This window comes from Labrus mixtus, chromosome 10, assembly GCF_963584025.1.
Source record: "Labrus mixtus chromosome 10, fLabMix1.1, whole genome shotgun sequence".
NCBI lineage: Eukaryota > Metazoa > Chordata > Actinopteri > Labriformes > Labridae > Labrus > Labrus mixtus.
The window spans coordinates 18,721,804-18,736,565 of record NC_083621.1 but is presented as its reverse complement, the minus strand read 5'-3'; positions in this window follow the sequence as shown (position 1 = coordinate 18,736,565).

Here is a 14,762-nt window from a genome sequence, read left to right as displayed (position 1 = left end):
AGAGAGGAGGACACAAAGGTGGAGGATATACTGTACACTCTGTGCTTCTCCTAAGATCTTCAATGTAATGCACAGACAGGGGGGGGAAAAACACCTGGAAAGCAGAAACAAATTAAATATGTGAGTAATGATGGAGTTCAGAAACAGAGGAAATGAAGAAGAATCCCAAAAATATAAAAGTTTATCAAGAAAAAAATGAATATGAAGATTTAAGACATGTAAAAAGATGAGAGATGAGGAGGGGGATAGATAACAAAGATGGAATGAAGGATGACTGACAATGAAATGGTCAAACACACCTTAACCTGAGTCTGTAATATGATGTTTGGTCTTTCAAATTAAGAGTAGAGTAAATGTAAGATGTCAGGAGGAGCACAAACAGGAAGCTGTAATCCAGTTTCAGGTGCAGCTGCATTAACGTAAACCAGATCTCTGGAAGCTAACCTCTGCAAAATCACTCAGAGAAATTCAATAAATGCTGACCTGGGAAACATCAAACTAAACTAGGCGTGTCAGAGGACGCAGTGCACCTTAAATAATCATCATGGTAAACGAAGTAGAACCACAGTGACCTGCTCCCTGAGACAAAAACAGGGGCTTGTAATCTCAACTCTCATCGTACGGTCGGATTCCTCAGCAACTGTTTGCTGTCTGTCTCCAACGTGATTTTGCTCCATCCGAGGACGTGCGCGCTACCCTGCTGGATCCATTTTTGAAGGTTATGCACAGAGGAGCTCAGCCACGAGCAGCTAGAGTGTAATATATAAGGGTGTGGCACCAACTTTTCAAAACCTTTCACATGCAGAAGACTTCTGTCTGGAACGATGCGGCACTGCGTAAGTGCAATTGATGGATGATCAGCGTGTGTAATGTATGATGATGAACGGTCGAAACAGACCTGAGGAAGAGAATATGTTTACCGTCGATGTATACAAGTATAATTTACACTACAGTTTTATCACGGCAGCACATACAGCCACAGTACGGCAGCTCTCAGTAGCAGTTCCCACTTCCTTACGTAGTGGCCATGGATGTAACATCCGGTGTTTCCAAGGCAACGATAAACATGTTGTATCTGTCATGGCGGCCGACCAAGACAAGACACATGTCGTTACAACTATCAAAGTAAAGATTCATCTGGTTTGATAACTGTTGGAAATGTTTGAAGTAATGTACAGTAAGTATTCGTCATAGGGTTAGTCCATTTTTTATTTAATATCAGGTATTTTAGTGTTAACATTGGAACACAATTCGACATATTGTACGTTTGATAATGGGGTCAGGTCCACGTTTCTGGATCGTCCCTGGGAGCCTTTCAGCTGCACAATCACAAACATAGTCAATGAAAAAAAAAAAAAAAAAAAATCCCTCTTGAAACTCATTATCTATGGCCTTCTCCTTCCATTAAAATTGAAACATAATTTATCATAATTTAAATTTCCCAGCACTTTAAACACTTTAAACGCCCCCCCAACCATCTGTTTATTTGTTTTAACTTGTACATGTCCTTGTTGCTATCCACTTCCATATACCCCACATGTTCCTTTCCTTATCTCTCTATCCACACCTCTTTAACTTTAACTTTATTCCTTCTTTTTTTTCACCTCTGTGCTTTCGACCTAATACTGCATTTCCTCCCTACACTTCCCCTACTCCTCCCTTCTTCATCCACCTCGCTCTCAGACAGTTGAGGAGGGGTGGATGATGGCGGCGGAGGAGGAGTAGATGATGATGGCGGAGGAGGCGGAGCAGTACGGACAGGCCGACATGCTGCCAGTCGTCCCCCATTAAAGCGTCGCTCCGTCTCGCTACTGCAGATCAATGGTCAGCCTAATGAAAGCCAAGCACTGCCTCGCTGTGACATGCTGAGAGGAGGAGGGAGGGGGTAACAACCAGCCAATAGGATGATAGCCTTTCCCAGGACCTGTGTAAGAAGCCAATCATGCAGCTATTATTAACCTGATCTGCTGCGGTCTGACCTGATTAAAGTTTCATCAATTGAAGAACTAATCAATACAACCTTGATTAACCTGCACACATTGTAACATAACACAGTGATAAGACTCGAAACTCAGACATGTATATTTTATAATAAACCTGTTTCGGAGGAGAAAAGCATTTTTTTATTCTCCTGAAAGAGTCCGTCTGGAGATATTATTGATGGAAAATGTTGTCGGCTTTAAGAGGAATCAGCCTCCCAGAAATCGATCAAATCCTAGTTGGCAGTTTACAGGCACTTTTATTTACTGCAGTCAGTGTTGAAAGATAAATCAAACTCTTTACTGAAGAAAACTGGCAAAACCATGGTGGAGAAATCCTCGATTACAGGTTTAAAACTTTGGGAGGTGGAAGAATGAGTATGAGAGAAGGGTCTCATACATGTTTAGCCCAGTTTCTTTTACCTTTTAAGATATTGGCTTCACTAAACTCTTCCACTGCGCCATGTTCTGGCCTGGAAGTTTCCATTAGGTCACAAGTAGGTGAAGCACATAGACTGCATACATTAAAACTCAAAGCCTCAGAGACGTCACCCATTAGTTTCTCAAGGGCCTATCAATGGTGGTCTGCCGTCGCCATATCGGAAATGCTGACATCAAACTTTCAGTCAACCGAACAACAGGCAAAGAGCTGGAGCTGACAAACTGTTACAACGCGACTGACCGCAGTCAGATCAGCCAAGTTCCTAATTATGCATAACTTGTATCCTTCATCAAATCAAGATGGTTGAGTTATAAAAAAAAAAAAAAAAACATGTACAGTGTGGGCTGATAAAGTAAATAACAAATCAGTCCAAGATCGTTTTTGTACCAGGTTGTAAACATGTTTATTTCTGCTGTTAAAAATGGACATTTTAATATGGGATGTGTTTTAGACACTTGGGATGACACCAGGAGTAAAACTAATTGTGTAAAAATGAGTTTCAGAGGTTTAAAATCAGTTTAGGAGCAGATCATACACTGTAAAAGCATGATCTCAGTGACTACGCCCATTGGTTTCTGAAATCTCCTGGCTAACAGCGACAACACATCCACATGTCAGTCAACTCTAACACACCCCTAATTATGCAAATGTAGGAATAACTCTTAGTCTTAATAAAATCAAAACTGATGAGTTCTGGTGTACCAATAAAGATATGAGCTATTCACACAAAACCTTGTGTTTCGTACATGTGGATGTCTAATGGGAAAATTAGCAGTTTGAAGGGGGATTTTTTAGACTTTTGGAGCCAGCCTCGAGTGGACATTCGGGGAACGGAAATTTTTTTGCACATCTGCATTGGATTCATTTTTCAAAGTGGAGGTCGCCGCTTGTGACCGGAGCCAACTAAAGCGTAATAATTGCTACTGAATTGCTACCTATTCAAATGTTTTTTTCTGTTGTTGTGTTTTGAAAGCCAGAAAGAGTATTTGTTATTGACTGCTTTGTCTTTGAATAATGGGTATTCAGGAAAGACTAAACCTAGAGATATTTTCTCAGCTGAAAGTGTTCATTTGTCCTTGTTTCTGCGAGACGCTGACAGTCTCCATGTATTCATCTCTAAGACCAAAGCAGGACACTGCAACAGAAAACTTTTCACACTCTCTTCACTTTGTCTCTTTGGTATAAACACCTTTCTTCCAGCAGCAGCAGCAGTTTAATTTTTCCCAACAGTTCCTGTGGGGGCGAAGCAGCAGTAAAGCAGGAAGGCCATAAAACCTGGGAAAGGACATTTCTGTAATTCACTGGAACGTTATGATTCCCAGCTGAGTCCCAGGAAGTTCGGTTTAACTGCTGCCTGCTGAGCTGAATCCACTGTCTGATTTACTCTCCTTCATTTCTTCTGTTTGTCTTAAATGGAAATCCAATAAATGAGCGACTGTGATGGTAGAAACGGTGCACCCTCACAGCTGAGTCACTGCAGCAGTATTTAATCAAACAGGGACCAAATCTGCAACTTAGGTAAACTCGGGTCAGCTCTTTTCTGATAGGCCCATAATCTACAAAGATGTGAACAACCTTCTGTTATTTTCAACGGCATAAGACATAAGTTCAGGGAACATTTTTAAGTTTTACCTCCACAATTTTGTTAGATTGGTGGCAAAAATATAATCTTACTTCTTCTAATGTGTTTTTATATCATTATCTTATTGGAATGAATATGTAGTGTTTGTGTTGTCTAGTTCACTATAAACCAAGCTAGTTTTATTGCTACTAAAACATGCTTGTCATGTTTTCTTAGCTCAGGTTTTTTCATATTTCCTCCATTTTCAGTTTAATAGTCTGTAAATGTTGCTGAATGGTTTTGACATTACTCTGCATGCATTTTGGAAAGATTGTCTGTAACAATTTGAGTTGAAAATCCTTAAAAAAATCTTAGAAATACTTGCTATGGAATAGAAGTGGTGCAAACTGTTCTGGCATGATTTGCAGGGTTATTGCAGCAAGGGAACCCCACATAGAAAGTAATAGGATCAGCGTTTTGGTCTATAAGCAACAGGATAATTTTGCGGTAGGAATGGCGGTCAAATGTTGGCATTAATGGTTGCAAACAAAGTAAAGCGGCCAAAACTATCAAGCCTGAAACTTATCAGGTTTAGGTGGAGGCAAAGTAAATTATGATGAATCAAAGATTTAGAAAATTTAGAAAGACATAGGTGGTAGTTTTCAGATTATAAACATGATTCAGTAGCTAAACACTCCACAAATAAATGGTACTCATTATGGCTAAGGAGTAGGAGTGGCGTACACATCCCTGGTATGCATTGCAGGAAAATTGCAGCAAGGGGCACACACAAGATGATACAAGTGACAGCATGTTTGTATTTCACCTAATTTTCTAAGGTGAAATTCATGGTGGTCAAACATTGGGAATAATGGTACCAAATTGGGGTTGAAAGATGAAGTGTGTTCAAAGGGTGCTAAGAACATGTTAATATATATTCAGGTAATGGAATTCAGGCAAAGTATAAATGTGTGAGAAATAAAAGAGTTGGCAAGCTACTTTGCTAAGAAAAATATACAGGTCGTTTTCAGATGCTCCTCATCATTCCTTCAGTTCAGAGGTCGCTTTGTTTTTCGGTATTACGTTTTTAAAGATTGGAGTGAAAAAAATAATGACCAATAGCGAAATGTGAGACTAGAACTTGTCAAAGAAAGTAAAGTGTTTGTTTTTAATGAATCTAGTTTCGACAAGCGAGTATGGTGAATTGTTGAGGCTAATTTCCTGTGTATTTTTTCCCAGGTGCTGTATTTACCAGCAGTTAAAAAAACACTTTTTTGTGTGTTTTGAGTGTGCGCGTTCAAAAAGCAGTCGTCCTCCTCTCCTTTCTTCTCCACGGCAGCAGAGTGTCCTTGCAGAGCAGAGGACGACTCGCTGTTCAGCTCCTCCATAAATCTTCAGGTGCGACGGCGCTCAATTAGCGACGACGATGGCAATGCCACGCTCTGAAATGTCATCGTCTTTTGTTGCTGCCAGACAATTACTGTTAAATATCTTTTATTGTTGTTTGTGTGCGCGAGAGCCAGTTCTCATTTAGGATTCAAAGGCAAAAGAGCAGACGGTGTCATTAAGAAGGCCTGGAGTAATTAGCCATTCACCTACTGCTCACTAATCAACAACATGCGATGGTGCAGAGTTTTTTACAAAGAGATGGGCTGACGTGGGAGCAGGGGGGCCAAGGCTGTTTCTGTTTTAGTTGTTTTCCCAGTTTGGAGTTGAAGAAGTTGGCCTGCACAGAACTCTGACCTCAACCCCATCCAACACTTTTGGGATGAACTTGAATGCAAACTGAAATCCAGACTTGAACCCTCTACTCCACTTTTTGACCTCACTGATCCTCTCATATCTGAATGGAAGAAAAACCCGGCAGAATGTTCAACATCTGCTGGAAAGCCTCAAACCAGAAACTAGGATTTTACACCAGCACAGAGGTGGCTCTAGTTTTGAAGCAACATGTCAACCTATCTCGTAACTTCTAAAAGTTTTTGATTTCCTCATATTTTTAGCATCAGTGGGTCTGATGTAGTTTTCCTTTATCGAACACCGAGAGGCCAGTGTGCCTTGATATGGCCACTTTTGTAAGGGGAAGTACTGACACTCAACCGGCTGTGACTCAGTCGGTAGAGTCAGTCCTCTCTCAACCGGAAGGTTGAGGGTTCGATACCCAGCAACATGTGCGATGTGTCCTTGGGCAAGACACTTAACCGTGATTTGCTCCCGCTGTTTAGTCGGCGGTGGTCGAATGCGTTTGAATGGGATTTGTTACTCCTGATGGTCTCACTCCATAGGAACCCCTGCCATCAGTGTGTGAATGTGTAGGTGTGACATGCGGTGTACAAGCACTTTGTGTTGTCAAAAGACTAGAAAAGCGCTATACAAGCTGAAGTCCATTCACCATTTACACTGATGTGTATTTAAAAAAAACTGCATATTACTCCAAAATGTCAAAATGAGTGATCAAACGTATGTTCACCTATGATGTAATATATCTGGAATATTATGATGGTGTTTTGGAATAATGGATGGAAACAAAAGTAAAAGTTTGCTACTTTTTTAGATAGAAAAAACATGGTGTCTTGTGCATTGCATAAAGAGCAAACCATAAAAGAATAGTGTAAGATTCCGTTAACTAAACCCAAACCATCACTTCAGTCAGGACCACTTTGTCAAAAGTAATAAAATGTTTCACAGATGTACATATAAAACATATCAGAAAACACTTTAAACCTGAACCAGATATGAAACAAACATATAACGTTCAAACCACTCATCGTCAGAGTTCCTTCTGTCCAAGTCATTTATCATGCAGGAGGCTTCAGCCCTCCTGCTGCTGTGCATCTCTGCTCCCATAGTTTTATCTTTTCAAATCTTCTAATCTGAAAGCCTCTGTGGCACCAGATCATTTATGATAGAATCTGAGCATGCTCAGAGCAGCAGGAGGAGCAGCAAACAAGTTTGTCCCAATTAATATAAGATGGCATTATGAAGAATTCACTATTCACTGTGCTAATGTTCACAGTGCCACATCTTGGCAGTTAGTGTCTGGCTGTGAGCAGCCTCTCCACTGTTTGCCGGTATCGTCATCATCATTATGTCAGACTGAATTCATATTAGTGGGGAAAACAGTGACTATAAACCCTCTTAAAGCTGTTAATCTGAAGCTAAAAAGGAAGGTCTGAGGTCACACAACAGAGAGAGAAACCCTTTGTTCAGTCCTTTAAACTAAGCAGCAGTCAGCAGCAGATATCCACCCGCGTTAGACTTGACACCAACTCTATGAAGACACAAATGTGAGGAAATTTAGATGAATATAGATGTGCCACACCTTCTGTCGCTCCCCAAATCATCCATTTGTCTCCATTAGAGTCTGCAGAGGAAATTAAGCTGTGCATCTGTTGCAGGTCATGTTTGAATCTGTTAGCGACATGCAGCATCACGACTCCTCTCAGCACGCAGGGATGTACCGAGGTTTATCAACTCCAAAACTGCAGGAACAGTGGGCACACAAAATACAAGGTGATACTGTTTTATTAGGCCACTATTGTTTATTTCAAGGTGTAGCCTCTATCTTTTCAGTGATTAAGTTACAAGTATTGAATTATCGTCTTTTCTTTTTCTTTGTAACGGTTTAGCCCCTTGAAAAAAAAGAAGCTGTGCTTTTTCAGCCTTGAATCAGCTCTTTAAGTCTTGAGGAGGTAAGACCGGTTTCAATGAAGTCATCATGCTGCGACACCATGTTTATGTAAAAGTCAAGAAGTCAGTTGGCTTTTCTTGTATTTGGAGTTGCAACACTTTGGAAAGGGGATGCTAAAGACATCAGGTTTAGTTGGTCACTATCCACCATCTCACTGCTAGATGTTATCATTATGAACAAAAAAAAACATTAGTTGTTTGTCATTACTCTTTCCACAGGAGGCACAGTCAACTGTGGCTCAGTAGTAGGGTCAATCATCTCTGAACCGGAAGCACGGGGGGTTTGATCCCCAACTCCTGCAGCCACATCTCCCATGTGTCCTTGGGCAAGACACTTAACACCAAGTTGCTCCTGCTTTGTTGGTGGAGTATGAATGTATATGACTGGATTAGTTAATACTGATAGACACTTTACCTGCTACGTGACCTGCTGTGTAAAAGCTCTAGTCAGAAAAGCGCTATGCAGGCTCAAGTCCGTTTACCATTTAGCACTTGTCAAAACTGAAGGTTTTCAGTTTTCACATACTGCTTTGATTCATCACCAAAAAATAAAACATGTTTTGTAACAATCAGTAATTCAACTGAATCAAACAAGTCTCCATGTTAATGAAGTTTCTTGTTGCACTACATAAATCCATGTTTGTTTTCCATGTCTTTTCCTGTTTTACTTTACCTTCTAAATTTGAGAAAAGCTTTTTTAGTTCTGAAATTAGTGGAGATTTTCAATTCAGGCTGGGTGAGCTCCACTTTACTACTCCACAGGAAACCCTGGAAGGAGCCAAATCATTAAGTGTTTTAACCAAATATTCTATACAATCAAAGGTCATACCTTATGTAGCTGACATGTTACATGTATTACAATTTAGTCCAACAGATCTGATAATAATTCTGCAGTTACTTAAGGCCAGAAGGAGTCTTACAAACTATTTTTTAGAAGCAAAAATGACTGCCATTATACAGAAAAAGTGGATTTAAAGACAAACCCCTGCCTCTGCTTTCAACTGCTCTTCAATTTATTTTCTTTCTCCAACCGAGAATAGGTTTAGTTAAAAGCCAGACCCAATCCATTGCAATTGCAACAACAATGCAGTTGTCCCATCAAAAGTTGAGGTATGAGTATTTTCCAGTAGTTTGGAAAATACTCAACCTCAACTTTGCCCAGCTGACCATTTGGTAACCTGACCTCGGAGCTTAAGTGTGTCTGATCAAGCCTTTCTCGTCCCTCTCTGAACCTGCTGTGTTTTAATCATCCCCAGACTCAGAGGGACCATAAATCACCTCCGTACTGTACGATTTGTCCTCAAGCTGGCCTCTGTAGCTCCTGGTGTGACCACTTTCAGTAAGGAGAAGCTGAGCGAGGCTCTGCTGTCTGCTCTCCTGGTTTTGGTGATCATTCAGCTTCTGGTTCTCAACAGGTTTCCACGTTGACTTCAAAACATTCTTTTGGTGGTCCAAAGCTCCTCCCCCTTGGCATAATCAGATCTAAAACACCAATAAAAAAAGAGACTCTGAAAATAAAGATCCAAGGGAGAGTGGCCTGGAGTACATCAGGGGGGACAACTGGAAAACATTATATTCACAAATTATGATGTCATATCACCACATGTTTTTTAAAGGGTTACTCATGAAATCTTTTATGCAAACTTAGTCCTAGTATTAATCAGGTCACAAAAAAACATCTTTTGTCCAAGCAACATTTTCTTTTCTCTTTTTACTTTGGCCTGAACATAAAAAGAATTTAGCAAATAGTGTGGCTAATCAACATTGATGAGATGAAGATAAATATGAAATGACAACAAAAATGGAAAAAAAAATCATTGAAATGGGGCTAAACACATGGATAAACTAATATGAAACTCAATCCTGTTGAGAGCTGAAAAATTGGTTTCTGCATGCTTTGAAATCATGAGAATCTTCCCTTTTTTTGCACACAAACAAATTGGTATCTTTAACTGTCATGCTTATGAACTAAAACCTCGAGAAATATGGGCAGCAGCACTTTACTTGTGTTATTTGATGACAAATGTATTCAATATGGCTGCCATTTTTCTCTGAATATGATCCTTTATGAATGTTTGGTTCTGTGAAAACAAAAAACTGAGTCCATGTGGCCCTTCACTTTCAGATCGATTATAGCCCGTCTTGATGCTCGTTCAATATTTTGCCATCAGCAAGCTTCCATATGGATTTGTCAGATAGCTGTGGATGGATAGAGAGAGAGAGAGAAGGAAATGCTATGAACTCTGGGAAACGTGTCTCTTTGCTCAGCAGAGGCTGTCAGAGCGGTGAGAGAGAGAGAGTCGAGAGAGTCGTTCTGCTTCAGCGACGGGAAAATGCCACCGAGCTGCTCCGCTTCCCCGCTCATAAATACTCTCAAGGACCGCGGCTTTACAACAAGTCAATAGCTTCTGTTAGCAACACACGCAAACACACACACAACCCGCGCTGACAGAGAAACACACACATACAGGCAGCAGTCTGCACGTACACACAAATAAAAAAACACACATCAGCAAAATACGCAGATGCATACTGTCAAAATATAAATCAACAATCACAGCACTACATAAACACAAGTGCCAGGCCAGCAGAAAGGGCTGCTGGGATAAATGTGGAGGCCGGGGCTGACAGAGAAGGAGGTAAATCTGTCTGGAAAGGAGGGACGGAGGAAAGGAAGGATGGAGGGCAGATTAAAACACAGAAAGTCATTTAGAAGAGCTGTGTTTCCTCTCAGTGGAAGCTGCTCTCTGAAACTTCTTTAACCGTCCCGTCAACAGAGGAGACGCTGCCAGAGATCTTAAAATACACCTCACTAGCAATGACCATGCCACAACAATATTCATTTAAACATTTGATGTGAATTTGTATGATATAGTGAGACAGATGTTCGTGTATGAGAGGGGTGTAGGTGTGAGATGGCCGTCGTCCTTCAGGCGGGTCTGGGAAGTTCGGAGATCGGGCGCATGAGAGACTCAAGAGTGGGGGTTCCGTCTCGGGCATTGATCTACCCGAACTGATTACGGCCCCAGACTGTACCTGAAATGAGAGAGACGTGGGAGAGGAGTGTGAAGGGATGAGGAAGGAGGGTGAATGGATGAGGAGGAGAGGAGGGTGGGTAGAAGGAACTGAGGCAGACGGAGTGTGGTGAGGTGACCAGGTGTAAGGCTGTCAGGTTATTGGAGGTGTGGTTTTAGGCGTGGTCCTGCTCCAGAACCTACATTAATACATTAACTCCATTAAACTGGCACAACCCAAAACTGATTGAAATCTAATATTACCAGATTTTGCATATGTATGACTCTTTGCATGTTGAGTATGTGTAGGCCTAGGTAGATCAAGCCTCGGCCTGTGTCCAAGTGTCACTTTTTTTGACCCCATCGGTCCCCCCTTTCTCAGCCACAGTCGTTCTAATCTGCTCTAATATCCTCTACTGTTATCGCCTGTTTTGCCCAGGGCTCGGTTGGCCTTGCTCAGGGTATGACTGGCAAACCATCTGCAGCCAACCTTGACTGGCATGCACCTGGATCTCCAGCCATTCCTGATGCAGTCCTCCACCAGCTCCTGTTACTTGGTCCTCGTTCTCTCGTGTGCCTCCTCAATCCGTCCTATACGGCTCGAGTTAGCTCGAGTAGTATGAGCTGTTTGGCTGTTTGAGAAAACAAGACCTCCTTTCAAAGTCTACCGTCATTACCCAGTCGCGTGTGCCCGAGAGCAAACCTTCTGATCTGTTCTCCCTCTTTGACAAACGACGTTATCTTGGTTGCAAGGACAATTTAGTTAAGTGTTGTCAAGGAGACAAATATGTTATACATTTCATTTCCATACAGAAAAAGAGTTAAAAACTGTATGGTTGGGAAAAAAAGAGTTAAGTAAAAAGTTAGATAAATAAAACAATAACATAGGCATTATGGTTCTTTGTTGTGTTTTTTCAGTCTTTTTTTCTTTTTTTGCACCAATCAGAATCATCTGCATCTTGATGGGTGTTTTGAGTGAGATACAAACACAATAACCTTAGAAATGGTTAGGCAGATGAAAAAGGTGTTTGTTTCTGCCTTAAAGGAGGTTTAAGTCTCTCTTACCCAGTCCATCGTCTCCTTATTCATTAGAATATAACATTTCTCGTTTGCATCCACTCCAAAGGCCTTTACAATTATATGCTGTGTATGTATAGTGACATGGCTGTTTTCAACTTCAAGGGACTTTCAGGTGTAGAAAAGAGAACTTTTGTGGATATTTGTGGGATTTGAAAGTGTCAAGATTTGATAGAGGAATGTTTTGCAACACTTACCTTGGAAGGGAGGATTTAAATGTAGAGTTTGTCAGCTCTTGTGGAAATGATTGGCCCTTTGGCTGGTTGCTTTAATATCAATATCATTTTTGATTTAAAAAAGTGTCTGTTAACTTCCCTTACATTGGGAGATTCATTTTGCCACTTGATGGCAGTGGAAGCATCAGTCAGACTTTCATCCCTTATCAGTGTCCTTCAGCTCATTACCAGAGGAAGACATGTGTCCGCAGAGAAACAAACCGCCGCTGGTTCGATTGCCTTGGCCCGGCAGATCGCCTCCAACACAGCGTGGCCTCCATACTCGTTTTATTTACAGCTCGGCCTGTCCCCGCGGTGTGGAGCGGCTTGTGGGTGGAGGCGGGCGACGGTTGGGTTTGACGACAAAGAGAAATGAAAACCACTGCCTGACTCTGGCTGTTATTTTTAGCCAAAGCAGCCATAATTACCCGGGCAACGTCTAACAAAATTGTTCAGGCTCGGCTGGGCAATTAGGCCAGGCGGAGCCACTAATGGAGAGAGAATTACACAGACCTTTCCCCCATTAGCCCCCATTTACAGCAGGAAATTTACTGGGAGTGTATGGACCAGCCGTGACTTCCAAACCAGATTACTGCTCTGAAACCACTCTGCCTCCACCCCTTTATCCCCCCTCCTTCCCCTTAACCCCTCCCTCTCATCCTCTTTTCCTCCTCTCACAATGGTAATCCATTTGTTTAAATAGGAGGAATAGCTTCTTCATTTACTGTGGGTGTCATTAAGAGAGAGTCAGGAAATTAGTTTGCACAGTCATAAGAAAAGTGTTTGAATAAAAACACAATAATTGATTTCATTGTTATGAAATGGGCCTGCAAATAGATAATAACTAGATGCGGTTAAAGGGCTTTTAAAGGCAATTTCTTTTATCTTCTTCCTGAGACTGTGAGCAGCTGATTCTCAGTCCAAACTCTTCAAATAAAGCAGCTTGTTTAATGCTTTAAATGTAAACAATCTAGGTTCCTCTCTAACGCCATTTCTTGGTGCTGTCCTTACTGCTTCGATTTGCTGTTGAAGTCAAATGAAGACGCATGAAGAGCTACTGTAAGAGTCTAAAAGTTGACAAATGGTGGTAATGGAAAAGGTCAAACAAACTCAAGACTATGTAAGGTACATTTAAGTCTTACGTGCAGAATTTTGCATTTTATAAACCTTGTAGCGGGTTTGACAAGGTTTTAATTTTGGTCTGACAAATAATATTTAAATGCAAACAAAAAACAGTCAACCTGCACAAAATAGGACATAAGCAAGAGCCACAAAACAATCAAACAAAACAGCAATGTGATTTCAATAATATATATTTTCACAGGTATAAACCACACTGCAAACAAAATGAATGTGCGCACGTGTGTGCGTGTTTCACAGTCTCTGTTTCTAAATCAAAGTTCACTCCCTTCTGGCAAAAGTCCGCTCCGGTATACCCACAACCCACAGTTCAGTCCATTTCAATCCAATGTTCAAACTACAAAACAACAAACTCCGCTCCTTTTACTGCAGGCCTCGAAAAACCATGACCTTTTTACAATCCTAAACCAGCACATTTGGTACCCTAACATCACCAAACTGCAGCCAATTAACAAGTTTAGTTTGTCCATAGGAATCCATAGTTTGTGCATGTGTGTGTATTTCAGCCTAAATGTGTGTACCATGTTATCTTCTTGTAATTGTTTGACATGAAAAAGCTCATAAAATGTGAGTTTACGATAGTGTTACATTTGATATTGCTTACTTGACCACCAAGCCCGGCACATGCGCCTGCAAGAGTTGATGCAAGAGCTGTTACTATATAGTCATACAAGTAAAAGCTTAGGAAGAATTACCATGTTGCTCTTTGCATGTTAAAATTAACCTGTCTAATGTATGCATTTGGCAGGTAGATATCCAGGAATACCCACTGAATAGAAGGAAAGAGCGGGCAATCTGCTGGTTGTATGTGGTGTTCTTACAGACAGCAAAACATTTGTGTGTGTGCGTGTGTGTGTGTGTGTGTGTGTGTGTGTGTGTGTGTGTGTGTGTGTGTGTGTGTGTGTGTGTGTGTGTGTGTGTGTGTGTGTGTGTGTGTGTGTGTGTGTGTGTGTGTGTGTGCGCGCGCGCGTGTTCATGTGTTGTAAGACACTGGGTCAGTGGCTCCAGGCTGAGGATCTAAAGAGCTGCTTCATTAATTATAAGAAACTGTATGAGATAAAAAATGGAGGCGAGGTGTGTAGGAGGCTGTTCCTCCACAGGTGGAGAGGATGATTATGAAACACATGGCATGTGTAATACTGACACATAGTCTGTGTTCCCCCCTCCCTTCTTCTTCTTCCTCTTCTTCTTCTTCTTCATCTCTTGCTCATAGAAATTCACTGCTCAGGCTTAACTAAATATCTAAGGCACAAAAAGAAGTATTAACAAGGCAAAAGTTCTTGATCCCTTTTTTATAAGATGAAAAAAAATGAAAAGCAAAGCAGCCAAGGAGATTTCCATCCCTACATTAATTCAAGTGCTGGTGAATTTCCAATGTCGGCATCCATTAAGGCCTGTCAAATCAAATGTGACATCTGGGGAAGGAGAGAGAAATATTCAAATCATCTTTCAAATCTTTTTTTTTCCAGAGCCTGTGAGAGCCGCCGCTCTCTCCGCTGACAGCTCTGACAATTAATTTATGTCTTACAGATTATTCCATAAACCACTTCTGACCCCTGAGGACGTGCACCAGCACACAAACACAGGTGCGGAAGCAGACGAGCACACATGTCACGTTCCTGCAAAGTACCTGCAGCAGAGGGC